This window comes from Lissotriton vulgaris, chromosome 8 (assembly GCF_964263255.1).
Source record: "Lissotriton vulgaris chromosome 8, aLisVul1.2, whole genome shotgun sequence".
Taxonomy (NCBI): domain Eukaryota; kingdom Metazoa; phylum Chordata; class Amphibia; order Caudata; family Salamandridae; genus Lissotriton; species Lissotriton vulgaris.
In genome coordinates, this window is record NC_141696.1 from 761,982,754 (window position 1) to 762,009,651 (window position 26,898).

A 26,898-nucleotide genomic window follows, 5' to 3' on the forward strand; every position below is an offset into this window, starting at 1 on the left:
TAGCAATAAGGCCCAGATTTGGGAATCACCAGAAACAGTATAATTGGGACAATTGTTTGAGGAGGGCATCTTGAGATCATGGGACTCCTTATCTCCACTGACAAATAATAGGCTTTCCATATTTAGGTACCACCATCTAGTGAGCTAGTCTCGGGAGCAGGCTAAGGTGGGGGATAGAACAGAATGGGAGGAGTAACTAGAATTCACCTGTTCACAGAACAAAGAGGTATCCTATTGACATTGGATCTTGGTACAAGTAGAAGACGGCCCGCTTCTATGCCAGAGGAGATTTGCAAAGCGACCTGCCTTCGTCAAAAATACCCCATCTATGGCAGTTGTCACTGTCTACACTTTGGTCTTCTGTGAAATAAGCACTTCTTAGGAGAAATCACCAATTCACCATGTACAGGGCGCATTGGTCTCTGAAAAGCTCTAGAAACTGGAAGGGCAGAAGACAAAGTGGTTCCCAAAGTGTGGACTTTAGAAAACAGATGAAGTCCATCTACTTTGGTAGACTCCGGACATCCAACTATTCTGGGAGGAAGTGGGTAAGACATTAACAGAAGCAAGGAAAAAAAGAGATAGAGGTAAGCCTTTTATTGATAATATCAGGTATACAAGAGGGTGATTGGTTCAAAGGAAAACTGGGGAAACTGCAGTCACATTTCTTTTTATGCTAATAATAATTGAATGAAGAGAGATATGTAATAAATGGATAGCCAATGCCTCACCCTTTTTGCGCTGATTGGGATAGTTCAGAAAAAGCATATTGGTAAGAAGGGTTGCATTATTGGTTCAAAAAATTTTGTTAAAATGTGATTGAATGACAGTATAAACAAGTAAGGGGGAAACTACCCCAACAGCCTGTCGGTCTGTGACACCCAGCGGCTCTTTGCACCTCGCCTACCAGCGATGCTCTTTTTGCTTCCAGCAAAAGACTTTCCAGTGAACTGGACTCTTGGCACAATTTTTGAGAAGGTAAAACTTCAGCAAGACTTATCTTGGACTGTATCCATTCCACGCTCCATCGTGGTAGGCCTGAACTTTTGGATTTGACCCAGATATCCCAAATTTCACTCTCTATTCCTTTAAGTTGCATTTTACAGTTTATTCTTTAAAAACTTCGATTCTAATGGTTGGATGTTTGTCATTTTGGTCTTGTCTTGTTCCTTCAATTAAGCTCTATCAGGCACACGCATCATTGTTTAAGATCGCGATTCTTTATTTGCGATTTTTGAGGAATCGCAAATAAAGAATCTCAAAACCCGATGCAACCAAAAAATTGCGAAAAATTAAAGAATTGCTTTAAATCGCAAAAATAATAGCGATTTCGGTAATTGCGAAACCGCTAATAGCGATTTTGCAAATACCGAAGTCGCTTTTTGATGCATCTTGATGACATCAGAACCAGGAAGTCAGCAGCAGAAGCCTCATTTTCTGTGCACAGTCATAGGGAGAGGAGGAGCTAGATCTGGGAGCTGAACAGGAGTGGGATTGAGACATTGGAAACACCTGGCATTTGTAAAAAAAATGGAAACTTCACAAACAGCAGACGACAGCCAAGCAGGAAGGAAGAGGAAAATGAAATTGTCGGAAAAAGAAACTGACACCCTCATTGAGGGAGTTGTCCACAGCCATGATAAGCTGTTTGGGAAATTATCATTAAAAGTGGCAGAGCAGGAGAAACGCAAAATGTGGATACGGATCCAAAACAGGGTGAATGCCATTGGGGTGACGCACCGCGCTATCGATGAGTTGAAGAAAAGATGGTACGACTTGCGCAGTCGGGCTAAGGTGCGCATTGCTGATCCGCTGAAGGAAGCAAGGAAGGCAGGAGGAGGAACACCGACAGACACTGGGAACACTCCCATGAAGGGCATGGTTGAATCCACAATACAGCCTGAAGCTGTTGTTGGTATGACACAGCTAGACACGTCAGGAGCAGCAAACACATTTGAAGGTAAGATAAATGCATGTTACAGTTGTCCTAAATTATAAAGGTAGAACATCACCTCAGTACAGCACAAGTGCACACTTTGAACATCCAGTTCACAATGTATTTCTAAATGGAAGTGCATTATGGGAGATGTAGGCAGGTCAAGCAGTTACAATGACAAACACACAAATAGGAAAAAATCAACTCAAAATAGTGTAATATATTCTCAATTTAATAACAAAGCAAAAAATCGATTACTGTGACATGACATCACAGACATAAATTAATGTTGTTTTGCACTGTTAAACCTCACAGATGCAGAACGTGTAGAAGCTAAGGATAGTGACTACCGGGACATACAGGACACCAGCGCAGTTGAAAATATGGACACACCGGTGTTGCCAGCAAATCCATCACGTGCCCCAAACACACACAGTCCCACTACTGGTCACCATGGATTCTGATGATGAGACAAATACAACACCAGCGGCCAGCCCTGGCCAAGCTACTCCCATTCTAAATCCACATACACAGGTCCGCAGAAGCAATGTCAGAGTCAAATGTCAATGTCAAAAATAACCCTGTTCCCCATAACCCAACCCCAGCCCTAAAACCTAAAAATACCCCTGTACCCCAAAACCCAAACCCAGCCCTAAAACCTAAAAATACCCCTGTACCCCAAAACTCAAACCCAGCCCTAAAACCTAAAAATACCCCTGTACCCCAAAACTCAAACCCAGCCCTAAAACCTAAAAATACCCCTGTACCCCAAAACCCAAACCCAGCCCTAAAACCTAAAAATACCCCTGTACCCCAAAACCCAAACCCAGCCCTAAAACCTAAAAAAAACCCTGTACCCCAAAACCCAAACCCAGCCCTGAAACCTAAAAATACCCCTGTACCCTAAAACCCAAACCCAGCCCTAAAACCTAAAAATACCCATGTACCCCAAAACCCAAACCCAGCCCTAAAACCTAAAAATACCCCTGTACCCCAAAACGCAAACCCAGCCCTAAAACCTAAAAATACCCCTGTACCCCAAAACCCAAACCCAGCCCTAAAACTTAAAAATACCCCTGTACCCCAAAACCCAAACCCAGCCCTAAAACCTAAAAATACCCCTGTACCCCAAAACACAAACCTAGCCCTAAAACCTAAAAATACCCCTGTACCCCAAAACGCAAACCCAGCCCTAAAACCTAAAAATACCCCTGTACCCCAAAACCCAAACCCAGCCCTAAAACCTAAAAATACCCCTGTACCCAAAACCCCCCAAAAAGATAAACTTACCTATAATTATACTTACGATGTAATGGTATTGCGTTGTAATAGTACCTGCGTTGTTGTGAATAGCGTTGTAAAAGGATCCGTTGTAACATGACCTGCGTTGTAAAAAATCCGTGGTCATGGAATCCGTTGTAAAAAATCCGTGGTAACAGTTGTACACCCAGGAAGGCAGCACACTGTTTTTCAACAACCAGGACTCGTGTAACACGAGATTTGGTTGCATGGAAATCAGTATATATAGAAGTGCTAATGGTAGCACTGCTTACTTACTGGTTCTTTGGGCCAAATCTTGTTTCAGAATGGATTCTTCTCCTGCAAGAGGCAAATCAATACAAAAAACAAAAAATGTAAAAGTTTTGAATTAAGACAATATTTTACAAATATCTAAGGCACAACTTAAACACATGATTAACCAAGTGGAAGCAGCGCTATCTGACCCACAAGCAATGAATGAGAAAGTTTCATAAAGATGAAGATCTTGATACTTTCTCTAACTGAACACATGTGCAAGGAACTCATTTTCAAAACATGTTAGTTCATATAAGGGAGGTACTGTGCTTTCTACAAAAAACCCAGGATGAGGAGTTTTTTTTAGGCACAGTTCAAGGGGACTACAGTAGAGAATCATCGACTCCATGCTGTCATAAAGAAGATTGATTGCAAAGAATGGAGAGACATCGACAAGAAAAATGTACAGAGGGCTTCAAACTTTGCTGCACCAGTAAAAGCCCTCATAAGCCCCCGGAGAACATGTTAGCACACTGGACAGTAGCTTCTCGTTTCTCCAGTGCTATGAGTACGAAGTGCAGCAGAAGTTACTGCTCTTACCCAGGGAGGTTGTGACGGTCAACATTGTGTTCTTCCCAACTGTTTCCTTTGGTAATCCCTGTTGGTTTGGATGGGTGGCCAGAGGCATGCTTTGTACCTTGCATGACCCCGCACTCTAGAGCCAGCAATGCTCAGAGCTCCATGGTCTCGAGATGCTCAGAAGCTACATAGGGATTGGCTTATCTTAGCTCTGATTGGTTTCCAGGGCACCGCTGGCAGCGTCAGCACTAGTTGGCGGCTCTCGAGGCACACAAGCGCAGCAGTCCAGTACGAGGCAAAGCAATGATCTATGAGTCCAATATGAGGAACTAGATCTATGGCCAAAGTACCGTGCCTAGAAGTAGCCAAGCTTTCCACTGCAACAAGAAAGGATCCAGGCAAAATGATAGCCTGGCTAAATTAAACAGGAACCATGCACACAGACTTAGCAAGACCCAGAAGTAACAAACATAGATACACAATAAAGAACAACCATTTAGGTTTAGAATTGTTCCAAAACAAGTGGAGAGAAAGTAGTGGTAACCAGCAGAGCAGGGCGATAATCTCCCCCAATTGTAGCTCCAATTGTAGCAACTACCAATCAAGTGCAAGAGCTATTGGTTAATATACCGCAGACCTCACCACTATCTGCCCCAGTTCAGACTCTAAGGGCCCGATGCACAGAACTAACTTAAGACAAAATTCTAAACTTACTACCATTTTGGTATTCACAGAAGGCACATACTTATTTTAGTATTCACTGAAGGCACTTACTCATTTCGGTATTCACAGAAGTAAGGAGTCCTAACTTTACGACTCCTAAATGCCTTCTGTGAATAACGTAAGTCTTAATGTTAGGATTTTTCTCAGTTTAGGAATTGTAAAGTTAGGAGTCCTAATTTTACTACTCCTAAAATTAGAAAAATCCTAACTTTAAGACTTTCGGTATTCACAAAAGGCATTTAGGAGTCCTAAAATTAGGACTCCTAACTCACAAAATGAGTAAGTGCCTTCTGTGAATACCAAAATGAGTAGGTGCCTTCTGTGAATACCAAAATGAGTAAGTGCCTTCTGTGAATACCAAAATGAGTAAGTGCCTTCTGTGAATACCAAAATGGTTGTAAGTTTAGGATTTTTCTTCAGTTAGTTCTGTGAATCGGGCCCACAATTATGCACATAAGCCAAAATACAGTTGAGAAGCATCTGTAATTCTAGGAGGGAGAATTAGAGTCACTTTTTAAGGTTAAGGCTAACAAGACATTGACAAATACCCTAATCCTAATAATTCAGAACAGATTTTTCAAACTAACACCCACAATATGGAACAGCATAGCAGAGTTCACCCAAATCCAGGGGCAGACAGAGGATTAGTGCTCACCAACAGATTTCAGGTTCTGGGTCATGCTCCCATTGGGGACAATATAGAAGGGCAGACACAATCATCACCTAGGGAAGGAGGGCGGACAGAACACAAATCTCTACAGGGTGGTCAGATATAGAATGCCTATTACTCACACTAATTTCAGAATGCAATCACGCCAGAATACAAGGGGCTTGTGATAGCCTTGAGCTCAAAATGACTGACCTCATAAGAAACTATGCACCATGGAAGCTTCCTTAGAGGCACTACATGAGGAGGTAGAGACCAATCGCAAAGATATTCAGGTATAGAAACTGGAATAAGAGAACTCTGAGAGAAGTTGGAATCCTTAGAAAATATCTCCAGGAGGATTAATTTAAGAATGCTAAACATTCCAGAAGGAGCAGAAGGTGGGAATGTGAAGGAGTATATCATAAACTTAATTTAGGAATGTATCCCCTTGGGTAATGTTAAGGACCTTGATCACAATCACGATATACAGAGGGTCCACCAGGGCTCTTTCAAAAGAAATCCAAACAAAGAGAAACCTAGGAAGATCCAATTTAATTTTCGTTTCTATTTATTAAAGAAGCTGACTCTCTTAGCGGCCTTGAAGACAAACAGATTTAAGAAAGACGAATGGTCCTTCTGTATTAGGTTGGATATTTCTAAGATGACCCAGAATCAGCAATGGGAGTTGGGGAAATACATTCAGGTGTTAGGTTCAGTAGGTGCCACCCCACACCTGAAATTTCCAGCTACTCTAAGGACAATATAGAATAACAAGATGCACAACATAAAAGAACCTCTTCAGGTTGAGAGCTCCTACGACAGATACAAATGAAACACTAGTAGACATCGGAGAGACGAGGCTCAAGAGTATGATGAACTACCCCTCATGGTCATTGGGAATGATCCCCAGGACTGCAAGGTGCAGGGGATACTAGGGAACCAACAAAACAAGTAAGTGTAAAAAGTAGTTTAGTTAGACACAAGGTGGGGAGCATGAGGGAGAAAATACTAAAACAAAGTCCTCATTTGCGATTAAAGGTACTAGGAAGAACAGGGAGAACACCAAACACTAAGACAAATGTACCAAGAATAAAATAACAGAATTAATTAAATAAGAAACACAGCTCGAGGGTTCAAACATGAAACATAAAAGGTCTTAGGGTATCTACTAGGAGGAGGAAAATTTTAGAATCCCAAAAACATTCAGGTAAAAACACAATTCTGCAGGAAATGCATTTACTACAAGAGGAATGCGAGAATATTCTAACAGGCCAAAAATTGATTAAATGTGCCTGCACAAATCAAAGGTGTAATGTGAAAGGGGTGGCTATGCTTCTGAAAAATTCACCCAAGCACGGCTGAAAAATTACATTGCTGACCTTAGGGGAAGGTGGTTGAAAGCTAACATCAAAATTTGCGGAATAGGATATTCACTGATAGGTTATAATGGCCCAAACACCAATGATCCAACCTCACTCAGGGAGGTCTGTAATCAGTTAGTTGAGACCTGGAAGTACATTTTGATTGGCGGGGATTTTAATGAATTGTTGGATCCCGTCCTAGATAATTCCACCCCTAGATCAACAGTTAACTCTCACAAGATGGGGAAATGTATTTGTCATTTGATGAAGAATTTAGGCTCAGTAGATGCCTGGAGGCAGACAGCTGGACATAACATGGGTTTTACATATCACAACAATAAATATGGCAATGACTCCAGAATAGACTTCTTCTTTACAGACACAAAGTTGGGGAATAAACTAAAGGGAATAACCCACTAACTGAAGCATCTCTCAGATCAATCCACAGCAAAGTTAGAACTCGCTCTTGATAGAAGTCCAACCCCTTCCAAATGAACCCTCGATAGGTCGGTATTTGGGGATCAAGGGATTATTCAGCCTCTGAAAAGGAACACTACAGATTTGTTTTTTACTAAATAGAGTCCCAGCTCCCTCACATGTTATATATAAAGCTTGCAAAGCTTTAATTTGAGGGAGAATGTTAGATATGCAGCAAATAAAAGGAAGGAAATCAACCACAAATAAAGGACTTAGAGCTGAAAGTCGGAGAGATCTATAAGGAGTTGATTAACTGTAATGACACCCAACAGCAAATAGACTTAAACAATAAGATTAAAGAAACCAAGGGAGACTTAGTAGACTACCTGGAAGAAGTGGTGCAGAAAAGAGGAATGCTAGTATGCTGGCACGCTATGTTTATGTAGAGGGGTGCAGGAAGTTACTAGCCTGAAAGATTGGGGTGAGTTGCTCTAGAAATCTAATCAGAGAAATTAAATAGATCAAAGGCTGTTGTCTAGATGACTCTGACACTAGGTGGGCCTTTGTTAATTTCTCCTAAGATCTATATACTAATGATTCAACAGCTCCAGAGTAACAGATAGATAACTGGCTGGAAGAGGATTCTCTCCCCTCATTAGACAAGGAACTGCAGCAGTACCTAAATCAAGAAATTACTATAGAAGAAGTAGAAAAAACATTTAGAGGCTTAATAAAGGGGAAGGAACCAGGCCCAGGCTCTAAAACACAAACCTATTTTCGACTAAACTATGACATCTCATATATGTGAAAGCCACTCCCTCATTATCTTCATGGCATGAGGCAACAGTAATCATACTTGTAGACCAATATCTTTGCTTAGTAACAATTACAAGATCTAAACACAGACATTGGCAAAAAGGCTAAATAAAGTGATTGGAAGGCTTGTCCACAAAAATCAATAAGGTTTCATGAAAAACAGACAACTGTATGAACTGACCCATGACTCGGTAGTGCGATAGACATGACAATATAAACAAACTCTGAATATTATGATAGTTGATGCCGCTAAGGCCTTTGGCAGACTTTCCATAAGCAGTTATCAAGCAAAGTGGCTCAGGAGATAATTTCCTCAAGGTAGTAAGATCTATTTAAAGAACACCAAGAGGCAATTTTCTAGTCAATGAAAGTTTAACACAGCAATTTCAAATTGAAAGAGGAATTTAACAAGGGTGTCCATTATCCCCTTAGTTGTTTGACTTATACATTGAACCACTTGCAAGAAGGATCAGGAAAGAACAGAAAATCCTTCCCTTTCAATGTCATGAGTGGATTAAAACGGAAGCACTCTACGTAGATGACCTAATGATTTACACATGAGATTTCAAGAGTTCTTTACTTGGAATTTTAAACATTTTAAACAACTTTGGGAAGGTCTCTAGTTATTTGGTAAATAAAGATAAAACAGAACTTATGACATGGAACAACCCCTCTGACGATCCCTTGTAAAAGAAAGAAATTAGGTAGCGTGATGAAAGACCTGGATAATATGGCCCAAATAAACTTTAACAAACTTTTGTTGGAAACTAAAAAACTTTAACCTTCGTGGGCCTATCTTCTGCTCTCAATACTTGGCAGAACTAAGCAAATCAAAATGATGATCCTCCAGAAGTTTACTTTTATTTTTAGGTCATTACCTTAACACTTCAGGGCAGAGTGGTTAAAACAATTACAGGGGGAGCTGGGTAGCTTTATAAGGGCCAACAAGATTGTGATAATTGCCTGGAAGAAATTATGCAAAAAGAAAATAGATGTTGCATAGCCCTTCCAGACTTTTAGTTACACTGCTGGGCCTTCCAAATTCAAAATTTAAGGCTACTATTAACAAACGTTAACATTTCCTCAATACACCACGCCTTTACAAAAGATCTCTCTCAAGAAGGAAGCTACTTTCTCTTCAAATTTGTTTATCTGCAACATTTTAAAAATATTAGATGTTGGGTGCTGCATGCAAAATATGTATCCAAATTAGAAGGATTTGAGGAATCCCACATTATAGCAATATGGCCCAGATTTGGAAATCACCAGAAACAGTATAATTGGGACACTTGTTTGAGGAGGGCATCTTGAGATCATGGGACTCCTTATCTCCACTGACAAATAATAGGCTCTCCATATTTAAGTACCACCATCTAGTGAGCTAGTCTCGGGAGCAGGCTAAGGTGGGGGATAGAACAGAATGGGAGGAGTAACTAGAATTCACCTGTTCACAGAACAAAGAGGTATCCTATTGACATTGGATCTTGGTACAAGTAGAAGACGGCCCGCTGCTATGCCAGAGGAGATTTGCAAAGCGACCCGCCTTCGTCAAAAATACCCCATCTATGGCAGTTGTCACTGTCTACACTTTGGTCTTCTGTGAAATAAGCACTTCTTAGGAGAAATCACCAATTCACCATGTACAGGGCGCATTGGTCTCTGAAAAAGCTCTAGAAACTGGAAGGGCAGAAGACAAAGTGTTTCCCAAAGTGTGGACTTTAGAAAACAGATGAAGTCCATCTACTTTGGTAGACTCCGGACATCCAACTATTCTGGGAGGAAGTGGGTAAGACATTAACAGAAGCAAGGAAAAAAAGAGATAAAGGTAAGCCTATTATTGATAATATCAGGTATACAAGAGGGTGATTGGTTCAAAGGAAAACTGGGGAAACTGCAGTCACATTTCTTTTTATGCTAATAATAATTGAATGAAGAGAGATATGTAATAAATGGATAGCCAATGCCTCACCCATTTGCGCTGATTGGGATAGTTCAGAAAAAGCATATTGGTAAGAAGGGTTGCATTATTGGTTCAAAAAATTTTGTTAAAATGTGATTGAATGACAGTATAAACAAGTAAGGGGGAAACTACCCCAACAGCCTGTCGGTCTGTGACACCCAGCGGCTCTTTGCACCTCGCCTACCAGCGATGCTCTTTTTGCTTCCAGCAAAAGACTTTCCAGTGAACTGGACTCTTGGCACAATTTTTGAGAAGGTAAAACTTCAGCAAGACTTATCTTGGACTGTATCCATTCCACGCTCCATCGTGGTAGGCCTGAACTTTTGGATTTGACCCAGATATCCCAAATTTCACTCTCTATTCCTTTAAGTTGCATTTTACAGTTTATTCTTTAAAAACTTCGATTCTAATGGTTGGATGTTTGTCATTTTGGTCTTGTCTTGTTCCTTCAATTAAGCTCTATCAGGCACACGCATCATTGTTTAAGATCGCGATTCTTTATTTGCGATTTTTGAGGAATCGCAAATAAAGAATCTCAAAACCTGATGCAACCAAAAAATTGCGAAAAATTAAAGAATTGCTTTAAATCGCAAAAATAATAGCGATTTCGGTAATTGCGAAACCGCTAATAGCGATTTTGCAAATACCGAAGTCGCTTTTTGATGCATCTTGATGACATCAGAACCAGGAAGTCAGCAGCAGAAGCCTCATTTTCTGTGCACAGTCATAGGGAGAGGAGGAGCTAGATCTGGGAGCTGAACAGGAGTGGGATTGAGACATTGGAAACACCTGGCATTTGTAAAAAAAATGGAAACTTCACAAACAGCAGACGACAGCCAAGCAGGAAGGAAGAGGAAAATGAAATTGTCGGAAAAAGAAACTGACACCCTCATTGAGGGAGTTGTCCACAGCCATGATAAGCTGTTTGGGAAATTATCATTAAAAGTGGCAGAGCAGGAGAAACGCAAAATGTGGATACAGATCCAAAACAGGGTGAATGCCATTGGGGTGACGCACCGCGCTATCGATGAGTTGAAGAAAAGGTGGTACGACTTGCGCAGTCGGGCTAAGGTGCGCATTGCTGATCCGCTGAAGGAAGCAAGGAAGGCAGGAGGAGGAACACCGACAGACACTGGGAACACTCCCATGAAGGGCATGGTTGAATCCACAATACAGCCTGAAGCTGTTGTTGGTATGACACAGCTAGACACGTCAGGAGCAGCAAACACATTTGAAGGTAAGATAAATGCATGTTACCGTTGTCCTAAATTATAAAGGTAGAACATCACCTCAGTACAGCACAAGTGCACACTTTGAAAATCCAGTTCACAATGTATTTCTAAATGGAAGTGCATTATGGGAGATGTAGGCAGGTCAACCAGTTACAATGACAAACACACAAATAGGAAAAAATCAACTCAAAATAGTGTCATATATTCTCAATTTAATAACAAAGCAAAAAATCGATTACTGTGACATGACATCACAGACATAAATTAATGTTGTTTTGCACTGTTAAACCTCACAGATGCAGAACGTGTAGAAGCTAAGGATAGTGACTACCGGGACATACAGGACACCAGCGCAGTTGAAAATATGGACACACCGGTGTTGCCAGCAAATCCATCACGTGCCCCAAACACACACAGTCCCACCACTGGTCACCATGGATTCTGATGATGAGACAAATACAACACCAGCGGCCAGCCCTGGCCAAGCTACTCCCATTCTAAATCCACATACACAGGTCCGCAGAAGCAATGTCAGAGTCCGGCGTAGAAGAGCTAGATCACTCAGAACACAGCAGGAGGACCAACCAAATGATGTCTGGGGTGGTCTTGAGGGACAGATGCTCCGTATGCAGCGCCTGCAGGCCAAAAACACACATTCAGTACAGATACAAATTGGGGAGATGGCAGCCGCCATTGCAGTACTGTCAGATTGTGTGCAGCAACTGACCAAGGTTATGCAGGAGGGACATGTATTGAAGAAAAGAAACCATTGTCAACTAATGCAGCATCTCAACATCTATGCTAAATCCAATAATAAGTGGCCACGACAACTGCACTGCTGGCACGTAGGTCTGTGACCATGCAAACCGATATGTCCCATTGGAGAGGGGATGTGGCTAAGGCACTGGACCAGGTGACCGATGCAGTGGAAATGATGCATGCTTCCACAATTGAGGCCAACATGTCCACACAGGTAGAGGGTAGTGAGGAGGCCTCAAGCATGAGTAGTATAGCTATGCCAGTTGCCTCTGAAGGAAGACGCAACACTTGCAGCAGTGCCCCCTCCGCTACCAACAAGAGGGATGAAGATGCTGGCTCTGACAAGCGTCTGGGTGTTCGTGGGAGAAAGCGTTAGACCGCCATGTACAATGACATTCTGATATGGTGACATTACCATTGTTGTAATCAAACATTTTGACTGACTTACAAGTCATTATTTATTTTCATACCACTTATGTCCATTACTGAAAATCCTGTGCCACTGGTCACATTACAAGTGTGCTTCAACAATAAATGACATAATTTTTAAAAATAAAACATACTTTGATTGCAATATATACTTTTTGCATCAGCATTACTCTCCTCAAAAATAATTTTGTGTGATGTTCAATCTTCTCTTGCGCCCTTATGCTGTGCTTGCCCCTTGTGCTGCACAGCTCTGTGGCACTTGCTCGTTCTCATCCTTCAAGTCGCTTTCAGACACCTCGATTTCCTTGCCTCCCTTTGTCGCAATATTGTGCAGCATGGCACATGCCGCTACTATCTTGCTGCATTGCTCAAGGTTGTACTGAAGTGTTCCACCGGTCTTATTGAGGCATCTGAATTGGCTCTTCAGCAGCCAAAATGTGCGCTCTATGATATTCCTTGTTGAAAAATCCGCTGCATTGTACCTCTGTTGGTTGGCAGTTGTAGGATTGAGTTAAGCGCCAAAAGGTAATTATGCAAGGCGTATGCGCTGCCACCTACATGTAAGTAAGCAAAGGGTCAGTGGCAGTTTGACATTGGCATACATATAATGACTGTGAGAATCAATTACACATATTTAGCAAGCAGATGTCCCTCTCTAAATTCTCCCCTGACATGACGGGTGTCTATGCCACTTTGCCTGTGGTGAGAAAATTGATGTGTGACCCGATCCGGGCCATCATGGTATCAAGGAATGCTTTGAATATTCTTGAAAGTGCGCTTTGCGACACACCTCCAGCTACTGCAATGACCCCCTGAAAACTACCTGAAGACAGTAGGTGTAGGCAACATAGGACCTGCACATGCGTTGGGATAGCATTGGTCCTACGTATCTGTTGTTGCAGAATGGGATCCAATTCATTGATTAGATCATGGATCATTGCTGCATTGAGCCTATACTTATTGTATATCAAATCCTCTTGCTGTCCTAGCAAAGTTATGTGGACTCTGAAAATTCGCTCATTTATTCACCTCCGTCTGTGTCCAGCAGCCTGCAGCCTCATCCTCCTCGCCATCAGATAAATCCCTGCCATTGTGAAATGTGGTAGCTCATTCTGGGTATGTTTAAATAAGTTTAAGATGATTTTTATCTGTATCTGAATTGCACTCATGATTACCACCTGGTTTTGATCCTTCTTATTTAGCACTTGCAAACTTGCGATTTTCTGTATAATCACAATTTGTGAATTTTCCTGCATATATTTTGCAATTATTTATTTGCAATTCGCTATTTAGGAGACACAAATATAGAATTGCAGTAATATTCGCAGATAGTTTAGCAATTCTTTATATTTGCGAAAACTTGTGCCTTCGCACATATGCAGTTGATGCATTGCAACACAGTATTTTGCGATCGCAAAAGCCATTTTTTAGCAAACCGCTAGTTTTGCGATTCTTTTAACGTTTGATGCATGTGCCTGTATGTTTCGAACCAGGTGTTGAATATTTTTGGGGCTGTGTTTTTACTGTTTTGCTGTTTGAAGTGTTGCATGAATGCTTTACACATTGCATCTGAAGTTAAGCCTGACTGATCTGTGCCAAGCTACCAGTGGGTAAGAATAGGTTAATTTTGGGTATGTTTGTGACTTACCCTGACTAGAATTGTAGTTACTGCTTGACCAGGGCTTCCACCCTAGTCAACCAGGAACCCAATTTCTAGCAGTGTCCCTTTTCACTATCCATCTCCCCTTCATCTCCCAACATATACACGGCTCTAGTATTGGGAGTGACTATAGGAGACATAGAAGGCAAGAGTCAGTGGTCAGAGGAGGACCTATCCCACTCCTCCAACTGAAGGGAACTGGCTGCTTTATGGGTGGCACTGCATATCTTCTCCCTCAATTACAGGTCAACAGTCTTGTAGTCCATTCAGGTAGCACAAGGCTACATGAATCACCAGGGGGGAACAAAGAGTTTTCCATTAAGCCTCTTGGCAGCCCACAAATGTGCCCGGGTGGATTTAAGCCTCAATCTGTCCTCGCCAGTTATTGATCACCTGTTCCATCCTCTCCTCAATCAGATTCCATTGGTTGGGACACCATGAATAGACATATTTGCCTCCCTGTTCAATGTATGGTTCACATATTTTGCATGAAATAAAATTGTTAGTAGGCTTAGGCAGTGGATGCCTTATCAGTTCCATTACCCAAGGGCCTTCTATATGCTATACCACCGATCCCCTCCTCCCAAGGGAGCTTCAGAGGATTTGGGAGGAGAGGGTATCTGCAATTGTGATGGCTCCTTTCTAGCTAAGATGCCCTTGGTTTACTTTGCTGTTCAGTCTTCCCAGGGGCAGATTCTACAGACTGCCTCTCATGCCATCTCCTTTCCAGTTTCTATTTCTGTCATTCAGCCAGCTTCATAATCTTAAACTCACTACTTGAAACTTGAGACAAGAGCCTTAGAACAAATGCGTTGTTCCAAAGAGAAAGCAAAATATATCAAATTGTCTTGAAAGAAGTCAACTTTATCTTCTTATAGGAAGAACTGAAATTCCTTTTTTATGTGGTCTGGAACTGGTGGTATGGAATCTATTTAGAACACTTGGGGGCATATTCTCAAGGAGCTATCGAAGTGGGAACAGCACTGTCATGCAGTCAAAGTCAAGATAAAGTTATCAGCCCTTCACAAGCTAGTGCTAACAGCCCATAGCACCAGTTTACCCGCGATAGCAGGCGCAAAAAACATTGCCACAGACGACCCTGGCAACTATCTCTAATGAGATGCAGAGTAGGTGTTCCCGGGCAAAAGGCTGTGACAACACCACTCTGCAACATTCTCAACAACCAGCCAGGTCGGCGATATGACCACAAAACATGAGATAAGGTGCATTAGCAGCAGGAAACTAAGACCTGTTCTGACCTGGTGCAAAGTCAGACCACAGCCTGCACCATAAAAGGGAGCCCAGCCCACAGACACACCTGAAGGGCAACAGATGCCATGGAGCCACTGATCATGCGGCTCGAAGCCCCAACAGGACCACAACACCCACCACCACCACCCCCGGACCAACACTGAGGCAGCACAGACAAACACAGAGACCCCAGAAAATGCACCAACCTCACAGCCCCAACAGCAGAGAGTATCATTTTCCACTACAGGCCCAAAGGGACAACCCACCTCCGCATCCTGACCACCATTTGTCACCGGCTGATGGTACCAACACAGAGGACAACCAACATCCCCCCTCAGACAAAGCTGCTGCCCGTGATGCACCTGTTGGCTTCTGGCTCCTTCCACCCAACAACCGCCTGAGTTGGCGGAGTCACTCAGCCAGGCCAATCCAAGTCCCTCACAATCGTCATGGATGACACCATCAACTTGGTACCCAAGTATTAATACTTCCCCCACACTGCGCAGGATCCGCCAGAGACCAAGCAAGGTGTCTATGCCACATTGGCTTCCCACACGTGTCAGGGGGAAATTGGCTGCAGACATGTCCCAACTGCGCCCCCTGACAAAACTGCAGACAATAAGCGCAACAGAAAGCGCATGTATCCCACCAATGTGCACACACTAGTGGACCACCGGAGAATCACCGCCAATGTCGCAGCCAACAACCCAGGCAGTGTGCATGATGCAAACACCTTCGACAGTCCATCATCAACCTGCGCTACCAGGATGCCACCCGTGGAAATGCATAGCTCGCTGGCAAATACCAAATGCACACACCTCAAACTCACAATCATGCAACTCACAACAAAGGAAATGCCCACGTCACAAGCTCACATACAACATGCACACCCCCCAGATGAACCATAGCACAACTCACTGTGGGAATGTGGCCCAACCATGTACATAAGCCATCAACAGCATGGCACCTGAGCCACACAATACCAGAATGTTGGAAGAGGTGGGGACCAGGCATGTGCAAAGGAGGCCAGTGTCCAATGAATGAGAATGTACACAGTGCCAAGTGTGGCGTAATTGAGAGGGCCAGACTGCATTATGCAGACCACAGATGAATCCATGTCGACATATACTGCTGTTGTTTGGAGTGCACTGGACGGTGGACGCAACCATGTCACACCAGCCAGTGGGAAAGAACGAGGAAATGTAGCTTGTAACGCCCCCCCCGTAAGTGTGAGCGGAGTGGGCTGTCCCGGCGTATGACAGACCAGCATAGGGGTGTGAATAAAAGGCAAATCACTCTGGGTGTGGTCCTCTTCTGGAATGCCCAACGTCTCTGCCAGGGCGGTGCCTCTCACCCTGCCATGAGGCTGACGCTGTGTGCGGCAGGCCTGCGATCCTGTGCACCAGCTGCAACCAGGGCAGCTAGTCCCTGAAGCAGTCCTGCCCGCCCACTGCACACCCATGCCTCAATGCCCACCTGCTGACTCCGGTGTGTGTCGAAGAGGGCCCACCACATGCCAGTGCAAGCTCCAAGGTCGAGGCCTGCAACCTTGGCAGCCTCCTCAGACCATCACGGCCTCTGCAACACAGGCCCGCAGTTCTCTTGTCTCGTTGATGTCCTTCACCGGCATACACAGCGGATAAGTAGGTCACACATTTAGAACTGAGTCTTGATTACACCATGGCATAGAACATTAATTGTGGCAGAGTCCATGTCACTATACTCCCTGCGATTAGTGGTGCCACCAAGTCTGTGCATAGCATCACAACCACACATGCATGTGGGCCCATGCGGACTACTGGACTCGGCCGTTGCTGCGCTCGAGTAGGTCACACATTTGGAACTGAGTCTTGATTATACCATGGCGGAGAACATTATTTAAGGCAGAGGTTAAATCACTGTACTCCGACTGGATGAGGAGCAGACGTCTGAAGCTGAACTCAGACAAGACAGAGGTACTCATCCTCGGACCCACCCCGTCAGCCTGGGACAACTCCTGGAGGCCGACCACACTGGGAACAGTACCAACACCTACCGACCACGCACACAACCTAGGATTCATCCTCGACTCCTCCCTCTCCATGGCTAAGCAAGTCAGCGCAATCTCCTTCTCCTGCTACAACACCCTCTGCATGCTCCGCAGGCTCTACAAGTGGATCCTGACTGAAACAAGAAGAATGGTGACACAGGCCCTCGTCAGCAGCAGACTGGACTACGGCAACGCACTCTATGCAGGATCCCAGCCAAACACCTATGACAACTACAATGGATCCAAAATGCCTCCGCCACTGATCGTCAACATTCCCCGGTGCAGCCACATCACCCCCCACCTGAGAGACCTGCACTGGCTTCCCATCGACAAGAGGATCACCTTCAAGCTCCTCACCCATGCACACAAAGCACTCCACAACGCCGGACCAGCCTACCATAACAGCAGACTCAGCTTCCACACCCCGACCCGCCAGCTCCGCTCCGCCAGCCTCGCCCTCGCCGCTGTCCCCCGCATCCAACAAATGACCTCCGGAGGCAGATCTTTCTCCTACCTCGCCGCCAAGACCTGGAATACCCTACCTACCCACATAGGGAAGACCCAAGACCTACTCGCCTTCAGAAGACTCCTCAAGACCTGGCTCTTCGAGCAGTAGCAGCACCCCCTGCCCTCAGAGCCTTGAGACCCTCACGGGTAAGTAGCGCACACTACAAGTACTCTGATTGATTGATTGATTGATTCGATGTGGTGCCAACAAGTTTGTGTATAGCATTCCAACCTCATGTGTCTGTGGGCCCATACAAACTACTGCCCGCGGCCTACGCTGCGCACTAGTCGGCCACAGAATTGGAAGTGGACATCGATTATTCAAAGGCAGAGTACATATCATTGCACACAAGGAGAGGCGTAAGAGGATGGCGCGTTGCATGTGGGAGGAAAAAAGGATCATCGTTACAGAGGTAATCGAACACTACCGACAACTGCCCTGGTGTCAATGACACTGTGCATCACGAACCCACGACACGTGGCTGTGGGCCACTGCTGACCGCTGCCTCCGGCCTACACTGCGGTCCAGTAGATCACAGAGTCTTGATTTAACAATGGCTGGATTCATATCAGTGTACCGGCATCATCGCAGACTGCATCCCCTCAGCCTACCATAACAGCAGACTCAGCTTCCACACCCCCACCCGCCAGCTCCGCTCCGCCAGCCTCGCCCTCGCCGCTGTCCCCCGCATCCAACAAATGACCTCCGGAGGCAGATCCTTCTCCTACCTCGCCGCCAAGACCTGGAATACCCTACCTACCCACATAGGGAAGACCCAAGACCTACTCGCCTTCAGAAGACTCCTCAAGACCTGGCTCTTCGAGCAGTAGCAGCACCCCCTCCCCTCAGAGCCTTGTGACCCTCACGGGTAAGTAGCGCACACTACAAGTACTCTGATTGATTGATTGATTGATTGATTCGATGTGGTGCCAACAAGTTTGTGTATAGCATTCCAACCACATGTGTCTGAGGGCCCATACAAACTACTGCCCGCGGCCTACGCTGCGCACTAGTCGGCCACAGAATTGGAACTGGACATCGATAATTCAAAGGCAGAGTACATATCATTGCACACAAGGAGAGGCGTAAGAGGATGGCGCGCTGCATGTGGGAGGAAAAAAGGATCATCGTTACAGAGGTAATCGAACACTACCGACAACTGCCCTGGTGTCAATGACACTGTGCATCACGAACCCACGACACGTGGCTGTGGGCCACTGCTGACCGCTGCCTCCGGCCTACACTGCGGTCCAGTAGATCACAGAGTCTTGATTTAACAATGGCTGGATTCATATCAGTGTACCGGCATCATCGCAGACTGCATCCCCTCAGCCCTAGTGCCACTGAGTCTGTTCCCCGACATTCATGGAAACTCTCTGATTGTAAATTAGCGGCGTCTGAGTCTATGGACTAGGGGTTAGTTTTCATCCTCATGTAGCTGATACTGAATTGGTGGTGGTAATGAGGCTGTTGCTTTTAACTCCCCCATTTGCTGTTTCTGGATAAGATCATACCTCTGCATCATGTCCTGGAGGACACCTTCCACGGTCCCCTGCAACCCTCTGCCACACTCACCTTGGACCTCAACGAGGACCCGCTCAGTCCGCGTGGCCTACCTCAGTGGACAGCAAGTTACATCCCGTGGCGGGTGCCTGTGCCGGCCGCTGTTCATCCTAGGCCACTACCTCTATGCTAGTCAGGTCCAGGACCCCTTCTTCTGAGATATTGGATGGTCTCTGAGGGGATGTTCTTGGGGTCATCAACACCATGTGTCTGTAGCCCACCAGGGCTCAAACATCAAATCGAGTCCATACCGGCCCGGACATGGCATCACAGCAGGAGGCACACACCACTATTGCCAGGACCACCTCCAACCACCATCTGTCAGAGTCAAAACTGTGGTACTGGCAGGCTGACGGAGTTGCTCACACCTGTCATGGATGCCATTATCTGTCTGATCCCCTGCTCAGCACTCCAGGTGCCACTAACTCAGTGCACCAGGAAACATCTTTTATGACTGTTTTGGATTATGTGCTGTGGAGAGCTCACAAAGCAATGTCACCTCAGGCAGTGTGGGAGACCTTGGACGACGATGGTGAATATGATGCAGGTGTGACACGCCCCCCACAGCTGGATCAGGAATGTCCAGGAGGGACACTTTCCTAGACATTTTCTTCACAGGAGCGTGCTCAGCTCTAGTGCCCCAACCTCAGTGCACTGAAACTCACGGACACTTTCTGTTAGTATGTTGGGTGTCCTTTGTACTTTACTTACTCCGGCTCCCTCCATGTTGATCAGCATTTGACTCTGTTATGCAGGTGTTGTCTGTTTCCATTGCACTTGAGTCCACTGTTCAAGTTGTTGCCGGCACCAAGTACTCCGTGCGGGCTGGCTCACACTCACCCCAAACAAATCCAGCACAGGCGTCACTGTGCATGTGGCCCTGCCAACAAAGGGGCCGGCTGCTGGAGCCTGTAGCCAGTTCAACATAATAACTGCGTGTGTCCCCGTGGTCTTGTTGTATGCATGAGGGCCCTGGGCCCTACGACATTTTATTGTGCTGTGTACAGAGGACGCAGACATGTAACCACAGGCAACAGGCTAGTGCTTGGACATGTAGCTTTGTCATCACCCACTCAATTCGTAAGGGGAGTAGCCTGGGCCTTTGTACACAGAGCCAACGTGGGTTTGTGACTGATATGCTTGTGCCCCTGGGTGTGGTTCTGTACTGGAAATGTGCATCTGCATGTGTCTCTATGGCAGTATGGGTCTACTTTGTGGGGTGTAGGTGGTCCCTGAGGTTAATGGACACCCACGTATGTGATCTAGTTCGCCTTCCATGGGTCCGGACCACACCCGCACCTGTTCGCCCACCTCCTTTTGGTATTCTGACACCTGGCATTGGGGTGCCATGTGTAGGTCGGGGAAGTGTTGTGGGCCTGCCATGTTTGCGGGTGCTTCATGCTGGGTGGTCTGTTGCAGGGCCTGGGTTCTCCCCTAAGTAGCTCGGCTGTCCTGGTCCTGGTGGTGGGTTGCATGGGATGTCCATAGGCTGTTGTAGGGCATTGTTATCGAAGGTGTGGTGGTCCTCTCCGGCATCACTGATAAGTTGTCTGGTATGCTCTGCTAGAGGTGTTGTGTGTCCCTCTGCATTGTGAAGGGTAGATGCATGTTGACATTGTGTTGACATGTATGTTGGCGCATTGTTCTTGTTTACATGCAGACTGTATGACAATGTACATTGTGACTGTTTTGGAGGTGCAGGATTTAGATGTGGGAGTGTACATTTGGACTACATGATGGATGTGAGGTTGTACGCATGCCTTTCCATTTCACAGTTTCCATCTCTGTCAGTTGTAGGCCTGTTTATGCGCATGTGCGGAGCCAGTTGTGTCCTCTGTTCTCCAGTGTCGGGGTTGCACATTGTACAACATTGTCGGCAATGTGGATGTGCAGTTATTGCTATGTGTGTGTTCTGCAGTGTGTCACGGGATGAGGGACATGATCCTGGGTCATTGTGGGTGTGCAGTGTGCTACACATCATTGTTCATATGTGCCCTTGTGCCCATGTCCCCCCAGTCCCTGGTCGTTACTCACCCTGTTGATGATGTGCCAGGTCTTCCCGAGCTGTGTCCAGACTCCCGACTACTTGAACCGTCTCCACACTGTTGACTTTGGCCTCCGTTTCCTCCAGCTCCTCCTGTGGTGCAGGAATCCCACCTTCTGTCACTGTTGCTGCCTTCCTGTTGGCAGCGCCTTTGTGCCTGGTTTAGATTTTCACATCATGCCAGCGCCTCTTGGCCTCCTGTTATGTTATGTTATGTTATGTTAAATTGTATTTATAGAGTGCCAATCACCAGAAGGTCTCTAACCGCTGTAACATAAATCAGAAGGTCCAGAATCCTTTTGCGCAGCTATACTCAACACACAGCGGGCTAAACTTATCCAAACGCCTCTGTGAATAGGAAGGTCTTAAGTCTCCTCCGGAACGGTAGTAACCTGGCTTCCTTACACATACCATCTGGTTGCTTGATCCAGATCTGGGGGATAGTAACTGAAAATGTCCGGTACCCTAGAGTTGTTCTATTAAAACGTGGGCAAACTAACAAGCTTGACTGTGACGACCAGAGACAGCATCCAAGTGCATAAGACCTCAGGTGGTCTTTGATGTATTTGGGTGCCTCTCCATACTGAGACTTGTGTGCAATGCACAGACCCTTAAATCTAACCCTTTGCTTAATGGGAAGCAGGTGTAACTGTTGTAGCAGAGGGGTGGGATGGGCTCTTCTTGGAAATGTATAAATTAACCTTGCTGCATCGTTCATGACCACTTGGAGCTTCCCCAGGAGTTTTTTGCGAAGCCCAGTGTAGACTGCATTGCCATAGTCTAATCGTGACAAGATTAATGCCGTCATGACTGTCTGCATGGTGGAGAAAGACAGCAGGGTCACCAGTTTCTGAAGTTGACGCATCAAGCCAATACAGCTCCCCACAACAGCAGAAGGAGAGCTTGTTTTCCCCTCTAAGTTATTGTGTGTACCATGGGGCCTCCTTCATGCTATTCGTTATTCTTTCCCTGCGGGCTGGAGCTACTTAATCAAAGGCTAGCCTCAACCCGTGTAAGAATTCTTTATACTTCAAATCCGGGTCCCCGGACGGAGATCCAAGATGTAGTGTCTCATTCAATACTTCCCTCAGCTTGGGGTCTTCTATCTTACACCAATTCCGTACCACCCTGCAGTCTGCGGATACATGTTTGGGGCGGCTGTCTACAGGGATTGAAAGGCTGATCAAGAAATGATCGGTCCAGCTACATGATCTGGAATCAGTATGTAGTTTAGCTGATGACATGGTCAACATAAGGTCCAAGGTATGGCCCTTCTCATGTGTGGAAAACTCCACGATTTGGTGCAAACCCAGATTGGTCATAGTTTCACCAAACCTGCTAGACATACAGTCTGTTGGTATCCGATCCCAATGGTAGTTAAAATCCCCAAGGACCAGGATCTGTTGATAGCTTGAACACAGATCACTCATAACTTTGTGGAACAGGTCATTGAACAACATGGTTACGCCCGGGAGGTGGGTATACCACTACCACTATCAGGCATGAGGAAGTAAGTCCCAACTTAATCCCCTGGACTTCTGCCCCATCCAAACTCTTCTCCACTATTTTCTCAGTGGTAAATATCCTGCGGCTAAGTAATGCAACTTCACCTCCTCTTTTATTTACCTGCTGATTATAAGTTAAGGCATTGTACTCAGGAGGGAGGAAAGTCACTATATCAGGCCCTGAAATATCCTCTAACCATGTCTCTGATAATGCAAGGAGGTCAGTCTCCCTCTGCTGAAGCAGCGTAAAAATGTCTAGACCGTGCTTTGTAAGTGATCAAGTGTTTAGCAGAGCTACCTGTAGACTAGAGGGTACATTTGAACCAGTGTCTCTAAACATCTGAGCCGGCACGCAGGTCATCGGAGGATTCCTAATGCTTGCTAGCAAGTTTTCTGACCAAAGCTGCTCTACAACTGGATCCAGGAGGGGTGGCATGTGGGGTGCACTCCTTAATTTGCTGAGTTCTTCCCTGGTATAAACCAGTTTTGGACCAGGGGTCCTGGCCCCTAGCCACGGTCGGGCGTGGACGGGCGCAGACGGGCTTGCCTTAAGTATGCCATCGGCACGGCAGCTGCGCACCCGCTGCGAGTCAGATGCAGCATTGGTTTTAAAACCGTGGGTGGGCAGGAAACTGAAATGCTAACCTGCCTAGAGCGGTAGTGAGCCAAATGCTTTCTCCACTCAAACAGCAACAGCTGCGGTGGAACGGAAAGCGGCTCAGCAATGAGAAATGCAGGCATAACTGGCAAGTAAGCACAAATCTGGTGTATGGAGATGCAAAGTTTAAAGTACATTGGCCTCCTCGACACTCTGACTGCATTCCTGGTGGTCTGATTGTGGGTCAGTTGATGGTAGTGTTCTGTCACCTCCATGACACTGATCTTGTTTTGCTGCGGACTGCACACCGTCTTCCTATCCCTCTTCGCCTTGGCCTTCCCCGACTCCATTGTTTTCTTGCTGGTGGTCTGTGGGGCTTGTGGGGTTCGGGTCGATCTCTGCGCTCGGTCAGGATACACCCATGTCGCTACGCACTTTGGATTGTTTCTGGTGTGTTGTTTTTGAAGCTGTGAAAAGTTCAGATTGTCAAGTTTCCTTTTTGTTTATTTTGGAAGTGTGAACAAAGGAAAGAAGGTGACTGCATCCACCTTGAGAAAGTGGGTCTACCGAGCTATATGTCAAGCCTATAAGTCATTGAATGAAGTCCTTCCAACTCAAGTACAGGGTAGGTCAACTAGGTCAGTTTCTACATTTTGGTCAGAAGCTCGCTCAGCATGAAACATGCTAAGCGGCCACCTGGGCATCATACCATAAATTAATTAATAATTAAAGATTAGACATAGCTGATCCATTTTTTGACAACTGTGCAGTGAAGTCATTGTTGTTCATAATAAAGGTTACCTTGCATTATTCTGATTGCTAAGGACCCAGGCACCCCATAGTCAAGCTCAATGCTGCAATGCTGTAATTAGTCTAAGCGCCGTGGTTCGGCGCTCAGTCAGGGAATGCGAGCTTGGGCATGTTTTCCACCCATTCTGTAATGCAGCTTCGGAGAAAAACATGTTACGTTCACATGGTGCCAATGCATCATGCACACTTCATTGTGTCCGCCACTCCTCCCCTGCTCTGCGCGCATTGCAGTCCCGCCCGCCCCACAAAGCTGCCGCAGGAGGAACAAATAAAATGATAATAACATCAAGTTATTACCATTTTATTTTTCCTTTTTTTCACTGCTGTAAAGCGTTGGCACGACGCTCCTCCACCTTTGTGGAGGAGCCGCCACTGTGTATACTTGTCAGTAAACATATCCCATAAGGATATACAGTCGACTTGAATGTACCCTTGCAGAATGCTGAATACATTTCAGTGCATTCTGCAATTTGGATCTGAGTTCCCATACTAAAGTCAGATAAAAAAAAATCCGGACCTCGCGTTACTACAAATTTCCATAGACGTTGATTGCTTTTTAAAACTATCAAGTGTAGTATATTAGGTCAAAGATTAAATCAATTGAGATATATATATGGTAGCAGGATTCTGACCTGAACAGAGCAGTCTTGTTCATTATTACCAAATAATTGCAATGTTGTGCAGTTTCCCTTTCTTTATATTGAAAGAGGACAAAGGGCTGTTATTATGATGTACAAAAAAACATAAATTCACTATCCTGACGTTACATCTCCAGAGAATCTACTTCCAGACAAAAAAGCCCTCAGCATATTCTTCATAGGGTTTTGGATACTGCCACAATTGTATTGTAGATTGAAAATCTGTGAGGAAATCTCTTGCAAGAAAAACATATTATTTGCTCGGGATTCGCCAAGGATATAAAGTACATTCTGTTGCAAGAATGCACAAGTTTATTTCTTCGTGGTGAAAAAGATTGGGTTTTTACAAAATGGAAATGCTGCATATGCTCCAACTTGTTGGGTCAGCCAAAGTGCCGTCAGCCTGGCTCAGTGATTTGGATGCTGTCTGGAAAATAGGTGGTGATCTACAGGTCATAGGTTTGAATCCTAGCAAGGTCAGCTCAGCCTTCCATCCTTCCATGGTCTGTAAAAATTGGAAATAGTACTCCCTGTTAACAGTGCTTAACAATGGCAGATGAGTGGCATTAAGCAGTGCCTTAGAAAGACAGGGAGGTCACTGTTAGGGTGGCCATGTGTTGGGAATTTACCTCTGACCCAGTAACAAAATGTTTTATGTTAGGTCGAGGCCCTCAACATAGGCTAACTAAAGTAGAATGAAAAGACATGGAGATTGAAACGAATAGGACTACATCAAAGGGAAGGGCCTTGCAAGAGTACTTGGAGTATCAGGATGCTGCTCATCCTTGGAGCTGGGAGTTGTAAGTGGCTGATGATTACCATCTCATTAATGCCTTCTCACCAGCACATTTGGAAAGGCCTTTGATTTCATTACAAGACTAGAGACTACCATTATGCATCAACCTTTGAATTGCCACTCCTGCAACACCTTTAAATAACTTTTTATAATAATAAAACAATCCAGAACTGGAATCTTAACAATTCATAAATAACCCTGCAATAGAATGTTTCTCCTCTTTTAAATGCTGCTCTTGTTCAGATAAGTACCTTACTTTTAATATTATATTTTGGATAATAGATGAGGATGAATGAATATAAATTAACAAGCTTCTAACTTTTAGAAGCAGTACGAGCGCATGGGTTATATTAGGTATGAGTTGAGCACATCCTTTCTATGCAATAATTAACATTTTATGGCAGTGGAAAATAGTATTATGTCTTTTTCAGAAGAAGAGCTTTTAAAAACTGTACTATGCACGTGTAGGTGTATTAGGATAAAGGATGCTTGGGTTTTCGTGAGACAGTTACATTGAGCATTTGTTATTTCTTTTCAAGCAACAACGCAAGGTCAAGCTTTCTGCATGCTGCCAATCTTTTGAATCGGCAATGCACGGACTAGCGTCTGCCATGGTTCCTTTGTGCTGCTAAGTACTGGACGAGGACTAACACTTACCATGGATTCCTGCTTGAAGGCAAGCCTTTCAAACGGCTGCGTGCGGACAGGCGCGTGCAGCTACTTCTCGTGTACAGTCAGTTTTTCAGTGGTGAGCTGGTAATGTCAGAAGCATGTGATGTCACGCAGATATTGTGTGAGTTGGCAGCCATTTTGGATTGGGCAGCCACAAAAAGGATACATTGAAATATATAAAAGCGCATAGGATGCTTTCACCGTTGATTGACAACGAACTTTAGCTGATCAGCAAAGGAGTTAGGAGAGTATTACTCTAGTAAGGAAAGGTTGATCACTGGTCAGGAGAAGATAATTTCTAAAAAAAAGACAGGTGTTTAGGTGAAGCAGAATGGCATCAGAGAATAGTAGTTTAGAACAGGGTGTGTCAGAAGGTAGGATGTGTGAGGACATTATTAAGCAATTGATACAAAAGTAGGTAAGGGCTTCTGCAAAGGAAGTAGTAGAT